Source organism: Anguilla anguilla, chromosome 11, assembly GCF_013347855.1.
Source record: "Anguilla anguilla isolate fAngAng1 chromosome 11, fAngAng1.pri, whole genome shotgun sequence".
NCBI classification, from domain to species: Eukaryota; Metazoa; Chordata; class Actinopteri; order Anguilliformes; family Anguillidae; genus Anguilla; species Anguilla anguilla.
The window spans coordinates 21,512,478-21,520,793 of NC_049211.1; the positions used below are offsets into that span (position 1 = coordinate 21,512,478).

Here is an 8,316-nt window from a genome sequence, read left to right on the forward strand (position 1 = left end):
TCTCAGGAAGGTCACTGCTAGGTGAACTGCTCCCTGTAAGGCTCCAACACTGGATATACTACCTATGCACAGAGTCCTTACTCAGTCAATTAAGTTCTCTTTAACTGCAGCTCTGGACAAACCCAGACGGTAACTTTTTAACCAACTTAATTATTTTAACAGCTCAAGCTATTTAATTTTACTTTTCTATTCTGTCCTGTGTTACTATTGAGAATAACTGATCTAGTCATTTAAAGAAAACAAAAAAGAAAGCTCAGTTGTCAACATGCCTAGCAATAGTATGGATGTCCACTTCAATCAAAGCAATACTAATGTCACCTAAACATGAGATCGGGGGGGGGGGGAGTAAGCAGAAATAAGGATGTTCAAAATCAAGATAAGACAAGCTCTGAGGCTTCCAGACATGATAAAGTACTTTAGTTTGTTTGTCTTAACCATATTTTAATAACTCTGTCTATGATGAAGAAGATTCAGTTATATGAAATGTGATTGGAAAATGTATTGTAATGACTATGTGAGAATCCTGGTCAGTACTTACAGTTCACAAGCTTTTAATTATGCCTGTCACTGCAATCATGTGACTGGCCATGTCTCATTCTGAGCAGGGTTAAACAGAAAGACGTGTATTTGGAGAAACTATTGCTTATTGGGGAAGGAACACATTACTCGATTGTAAACTTGATACAACTTACAAGTGACTGGTATGCATTTGACTGAATAGTCTGAAGTTAATGTATTATAAATTTATGCAGCAATCTGTGCATTAAGTGAGAGTTTTATGAACACATTCAGGACTTAAATACCCGTAAATCATTATTCAGGGCCGAATATGTAATGAGATGGAGACCCATTCAATTTCAGCAAGTAACTCAATTTTCATATGACTGAAATCATATGACTGCATTCCAACATCTACTGCCTTACATCATTCATTGAGTAATAATCTCAACAATCAGAGCTCAAATCAATTTTCATCTTAGCCGTATTGATTTTTCCACTGTCTCCTGGTCTAATTTAGGCATTCTCCTACTTGCACTTTGCAGTAATGGATATTGAAAATGTCAAGACATTTAATGTTTCCCTGTAGTTGTTATTCACTTAAGTGCATACTTGTCCTCCATTACATCAGTTTGACAGACACACAGGCTGTCAAGTAGTCTAGTGTTCGAGACCTAAAAATGGTTAAGTGAAAAGATAGCTTAACCATATTAAAAATAAAAATAAAAGTCAGCATCCATCCTCCTTCAGAGCACACTCAGGTGAGCGTTACACAGTCACACTGTTCAGTTATTCATCTCTCTCTCTCATTCTCTCCCTCTCATAAATAAAAACAAGCATGAAGAGAATACGGTTAGTCCGTTCAGCCCTGGGCAAGTACAAAGCAGGAAATAAGCTAAGCATTTACATACCTCAGACATAAGGTAAACAAACTCGCATTTACTTTTCCATCTCAGTTTTAGACGATAATGCGGTATCAAACAATATGCATTTTCACTGTTTGAGAAAATAATACAAAGAGGGGAGGAACGGAGCCAAGAGACGTGAGCACGGCAACAGAGCTACCGCAGCAGGGAGGAGAGACAAGTGCTCTCCTTCACATCACAGTGCACACTAACATCGCGTGCACACACGTTACACTACCAAACACCCACACGTTTCACACACTCTAACAAAACAAACATACATTTCTCATAGGAAAACGCCACAGGCATATATTTAAAAGAGCACGAGCACATTTACATATACTTCTCACAAAAAGCTATATGTACACATTTCAGGACAAGGAACAAATATATTGTACATAACACAAACCTACTTCACAGCCAATGTGCACACACAACTCACATTAGGGCTGCACTATATGGATAAAATATCATAGTATTATTCTGGTAGTTACTGCAATAGTGATATGACTTGCAATATAATACACAAGGCATAACTCCAAAATAACTAAATTAAATCTTAAAGGGACAGTTCACATTCTGGGGTTTTAAAAATATATAATTTCAGTTTACTGCATGTTTTTAATTGTCCCAGACAGTTTTTAGGTGCAATGAAGGACATTTGAAACACTAACACACATCTCTGATGACCTGCCAGCTTTACAATGGTTGGTACATGGGCATCTGGGGATGTGTGGCCTGAAGGAAGAAAATACACTTCAGGTAACTGTAGCAATATTTTCCAAGGCTGCACATATGAACAGATTAATTTTATAGTATTGGTTCAACATTATAGGCATAAATGAACTTTTATATCCTTCCCACACCTCTTTCTTTCTCAGTTCTCAAGCAGTACTAGCTCTTCACTCCCAAGGATTCATGCAGTGTTGATAAATTAAGTTTTGCCAACATGAGCTCAGTGTTCGAGGTTACATTAAATAAGTTCTCTTGAAGAATAATTTAAAATTTTTGGAATTTTTAAATGTAATAAAGACACGTACAGCCTCTGGAGGCATAACGTCAGTGTATAAGCTGTTTCAGTGCTGGTTTAATTTTTTTTTTTTTTTGCTTTTGACCATGAACCTCCGATAGAAACCAGATAAAGCTGCCAGATATTTTCCAGAAATACATTATACCCTTAATTGCACACAAAAACTGACTGAACCAATAAATAACATGCACTAAAACTTAAACTTAAAAAAAAAAAAACTATCCCCTTAAATGACTCAAAAGCTTATTTGCAAATGAAATGTCTTGAACTTAGTCTAAAATAAATAAAATCTTAAACTAGACTAGTCAAAAGCTCTTGCTCCACAGAATTATCTGAAATGAACATAATTTAAGAGCAGAGAAGTCATTAAATCGAAAAAATGACTGCTGGTGGAGAGGACAATGTGAACATTAATGACTTCCAGCCAAAAGGTTTTACTATAGTATGGCTTCAGGGGTTGGTAGTGCCAGCTATGTGTAAGCTAACACATAGCCTAGTTATAATGTGTTCAAGTTCAGTTTTGCATATTCCTAACGGTAAGGTGTTGCACCGTAAAAAGAGTTCTAATGTATATTCTAGTAATTACTAAGTATTTCCACCTAACACTGGGGAAGTGCAGTGTAGCCTGCTAAATGCCAATAGTCATGGCTAACTGCGTATTCTTCTAAAGTATTCCATGGCTGTTTTCATCTGTTTTCCATTGCTTGATTACTTTAGCTAGCTTACCGTAAGCTATGCGAGCTAACTGGTAATGCAAGCACTGGCTAACGTTACTATATAATTGCTAACAGAAATGCAAGCCTTTAGTACACATAACAATAGAGAATGTATGCAGCACTAGAATAGAAAACAAACACCCAAACATGGTGACTGAAAAAAGTACACGTACAAACTGATCTTTGAATATGAATTTAGTTCAATCTTCCGCACAAATTCATCTAACACTATGGGCAGAGGACATTGCATATAGCCTAGTGCATGGCTGATACATTAGCCAAGTAAACATTAAATAACACAATGCACATAGACTTCACATGATAAAACATTTTCATATACACTGTACAATCCCACACGCTCCAACAAAACCCATACAATAAAATACTCACAACACAAAACACTCCATACAACAGAGTGGTATAATGTAACAGCAATGACAGAAGAGAACACAATGCACAGAACCATACATTACACAGTCACTCCCAACAGCCAAAGACAGACACTTAGACCATACACATCACAACTGAGCACAAAATCAGGCTGAACAACTCTATACAGAGACTATTTACAGTACCAGTATATTTTAATAGACATGCGTGATGCTTTGACAATAATTTGATTTGTACCTGCATTACCACAAGTGATTTCAATCAGCACTCCTCCAAATATACAGTATAGTGACAAGCTTCCCCTAGTAGGGTCACACAGGTGAATTTGTACAGGAGAAATGAGCTGTGTCCTAATTGTAATTAAAAATACATCTGATAACATCTCCCAAAGAATATTACGAAGGTGAAGACACTCTTGCACACACATGCACAGATACATTTCCTAATCATCCGGCTGAAATCTGAAACCAACTCTGATTTCCGTGGAAACAACAACATCCCGACTCCCCTCACCCTCCCCAATTGTGCAGATGCACAGGCTATTGGCCGAAGGGACCAGAAAATGGAGGAGAAAGCTCTGGATCATGTAATGTGACACACATGAACAAAAGTATTAAGGTAATGGTTTATTAATAAGAAACCATTCCACCCCCACCTCCCCCCACCATTCTCATAAACACACACGCACACGCACACACACATGCAGATGGAGGGAGACGATAAGGAGGACTCTAGTGGCAGGCAGCTGGCAGGTACTGTGGAACAGCAGGCGAGAGGCAGCGCTTTCCAGCCCAAGGTTAATCTGTGTTAAGTGATATTTCTGTGGAGGAGGGAGGGCTCTACCTGGGCCACTCAATTCCAGGGATTTAGGGATGCTTAGCCGTGTAACGGTATAGCGCTGAGGCCATAGTGGTGTAGCTAGACAACGGTGCAGGGTTGAAGTACTGTGTCAATTTAGCCTGAGGAAAACCAAAGGTGTTGCAGCACAGTATATAGCAGCGTCAGAGTAGCATAAAAAAGGCGGATGTATAGCAGAGTGCAGAGATACCATATCTACCATTTTGAATTATAGCAGTGTAGAACGGCAGAGAGCAGTCTATCACTATCGCAGCATAGCAGTCAAGAACAGACCCCTCTAGAAACACACCCAGCCCACGCCCCCAACCCCTACTGAAACGTTGGAAAATTAACTTTCACTTAACCGGGCATGAGCTCGTGTGATTTTTAAATTGGGCTTTCAAGATAGTATTGTTATTTACGTTGACAAGGTTAAATTAAATGTCTAGCAACCACAATCAACACCATGCAGATTTGTTATGCTAATTTAGCCAGCTAGTTTACATCTCATCTCAAAAATCGTTTTGAAACTCTTTATAGACCGAATTGATGTGCGGGCAAAGAGCCATGCTGGTTATGTTTATGCATTATGACGTTGTCCAACAAAAAGTACCAAGTAGGTCAGTATCGGGAGAGATGAATAAAGTATGGTAATGCACATCGGACACCGACAAGTAGACAAATGTAACTAAGCGAACGTTAAGATTGCACTGATTAATTACATTTCTGTTGTAGTTACGATATCAAAGTTCAACATACCTCATGAAAGGGCACGTTGTATCTCCAAATTTAGTGAGCGGTCTTTTTGCAAGTTGCCTTCCATTTCGTGCATGTCCTCTTCGAAGTTGTAAAATGCGAATTTTACAGTGGCCAACTCTGAAATTCCAATGGCAAACAACCAAAATCCAATCCAGCGTAATGTACTGTTTATAGCAGACAGCTAGTTAATCAAATCCAAGTAATGTGCCTATCAATTGTCCAGTTAGCTTGCATTAAATAAAACTCCATCTAGCAAGCTAGTTCTAAGACATTGCAAAAGATATGCAATATTAGACAGCTAACAGACACCATTAGTAGAATGCTGAGAACAGAAAAGGCTAAAATGCATTGGAAAGAACATTTGTAACATTGCTCGTCTCTAGCTTGGTTCTAAACTTTGGCAAAAAGCTAGCTGTTTAGCTATGATAATCCAGTCATCATAGGCTGTATTCATGAGTGATTCATGATTGTAATCAGCTGAACTTTGGGATAAAAGACAGATATTAATTGAATTACTTGCGGTTTCGGGGGGTCGTTAGTGAACACTCCTCGTTTCTTCTTTTATCGCCATGTTAGTAGGCTGCCATTTCCAGTATGCAATAAAATAAACATGCAATCATCGAATTCGCCCCAACGCCTGTTATAATGGCACAAACTATGGTGGAGTGAAGGGACTATTGAGCATGCTGCAGAGAGTTGTTGTCCGAGACCATAGGCCACGAAGGCCAAGCGCTACACAGATACAGACCTAAGCAACATTCATGCGGTCTCGAGACAAAGGCAAGGACATTCACTCTTCAATTCTGGCAGTAACACGCAGCGGAGTCGCACGTATGGTGTTGGTATCGCATCATTGTATTAGTGTAGAGCGGCAATATCAACGTATTTGTACAGGTAGATCACTGTACTAGCATTGCAGTGCAGTGTTATTCTGAAGTAGAGCAGGAAAGTCAAAACATCACATGTTAATGGATGCAGATGTATGTATAAGAGTTCTGTGGTGTACTGGTTTAATGCTTTAGAAGTTTAGAAGAATAGACTGGCTCTGTTGTGGAGGCAATGGATGTTTTCAAGCTACCCCTAGGAGCAGCTGAAGGAGAAAAATGACACCTTGGTGAAAGGTATACTTCAGTACATGAGAAGCTGCCCCTCTCTAACCCTGTTGTCCCTTTGGCCTCCTTTCTGTGGTGCAGCAAATGCTCAATGTCCTCTTTTTTTTGATGGAATTCCATTGTTCTATTTTCCTTTCTCCCTCCTAATTGTAACCCTTTCCAGCTGTGTCACTATCATCCCATCACCTCCCCTTCTCCCTCTTTAACTGGTATAATTCAAGGGGAGATGAAAAGTGTTCAGAGGTACTGAGACAATAACTACAGATAGACCAGGTATGGGGCCTGGAGACATGCAAACAGATCAAAGTGTCCGCATATTCGCCTGCACACATGCAATCACACACATAACCAAGTGCACATCTATGTGTACGTACAAGCATGCACTTGTGTACATACGTACACACACACGACCATCCAAGTACCCACATTCACGCATGTGCACGTTCACGTTCACACACACAAGCAAGCACATGCGCACATGCAAGATCTGCACCCAGAATTCAAAAGAAAGGATAAAGGGAAAGGTTTCTCTTTCCCAGTAGTAGCCATGAAATTATCACTACCAGCTAATGGCTCTCTTATCTCTACCCCACGCATAATCGGGATCGGCGTTCAAAGCCAAGTCCTCCAGGTGTATGCAATCACAGGGAAATTACCGCTGAGCGTCCAGCCACTAATGAGCCCATTGCGGGGGGGGGGGGGGGGGGTAAGGGGGTGGCACTTGGCTGCTGGGCATTTCCTCATGCACTGGCACACGCGGGGCCTCCTCTTCCATTATCACTACAGTGACCAATCCAATTACTACGCCCTACTCTCCTTCATCCTCCTCCTCCTCACACATGCAGTAGCAAAGGTGTGACAGCACTACTGGGTAGTGAGGCTGCTGACAAAGATCAGCTGCTTTTACACACACACACCATATATGTGCCCACAAACATCAACATACAGACATATCCCACAGAATGCTCCCACAGTACTGTAAGTGCTCACTAACAGACAGGTGACTTAATCACAGACATAACAGTTAAGTTAAACACACAGGCCTGGTCAATACTGAAGTAGGAAGTTCTCCTCCAGTCACTTTTAATGTGCCTGATTACACTTCTGGTTGGCTTTTTTGAAATGAATTTTTTTTTTAAGAAATTTTTCTGACAAATGAGACGTGCCCAGCAGAATTGTGAAATCCAGTCTATTGATTATGTAACTTTTCATAGCAAACTCACAAAACCAATATGCACTGTGACACATTTCTGGAAAGTGCTTTGAACATAATATATTTTATATATATATATAATTCTAAAAAGGGTTAAAAAAATTATAATGGTGATTTTTTTAGCCATTGCAGTGAAGCAAGCTTCAATTCTTTGTTCTTCTCTCCCTTTCATGTCTTGAACCCATAATGAGACCTCAGAAGAACTTCCTTCCACACTATAGTCTAGCTGACAGCAAGTGTAAACTGTCCACTGAGTGTAGCTTCACATTTGGCCATGGCAGACATCCTGCATGAGCAGGAGTCAGAAAAGGCATGGAGACACCCCACAAAGCCACAGAGCTATTGATGGCTCTGTGCAGGATGCGTAGCATGAGGACCAGAAACCCTTGGATTATTTATTTGACCAGTAAAAGTGGAGGTGTAGCCAGGGGAAAAGGTCATGACCCCACCCCCACACTGCACCATGGCAACAGTTATCGTGCTGAGTGTGATCACCCCGACCAAAAGGCTGCTTGGACAGCCTCAAAGGGACCGTGCTCCTGATAAAGGCTAAATTAGCCGCAGCCACAAGAAAGCTTGTTCAGGGCAATCTCCCCTGTGCCCCTCCACTCCACCCCCCCCCCCCCCCTTCTGTGGACGCAACAGTAAACACTTACCTTTGAAAACACTTGACACGGGAGCCAATCTGTGCGATATGGAGACCTCCAGATATTTTGGATCAGTTACAGAGGGAAAGCCTCGGTTACAAAAAAGGAAATTATATTTTTGCTCTTATTTTGTGCGTGCATGTGTGCGAGAGAGAGGAGGGGACATCCACTTTGCCTCCAGCGTTTACATAAGGAGTGAAAATGGCTAT

The 8,316-nt window shown here is 40.6% G+C and overlaps 1 long non-coding RNA gene across 1 annotated transcript; it reads right to left on the bottom strand.

The window, feature by feature from the left end:
- Positions 1 to 2,147: 2,147 nt before the first annotated feature.
- Positions 2,148 to 5,922, bottom strand: LOC118208464. Its single transcript, XR_004761571.1, has 3 exons — positions 5,652 to 5,922; positions 5,136 to 5,252; positions 2,148 to 4,498 (listed from the first exon to the last, which is right to left on the bottom strand). It is a non-coding gene; the product is annotated as an uncharacterized LOC118208464 (long non-coding RNA).
- Positions 5,923 to 8,316: the final 2,394 nt, after the last annotated feature.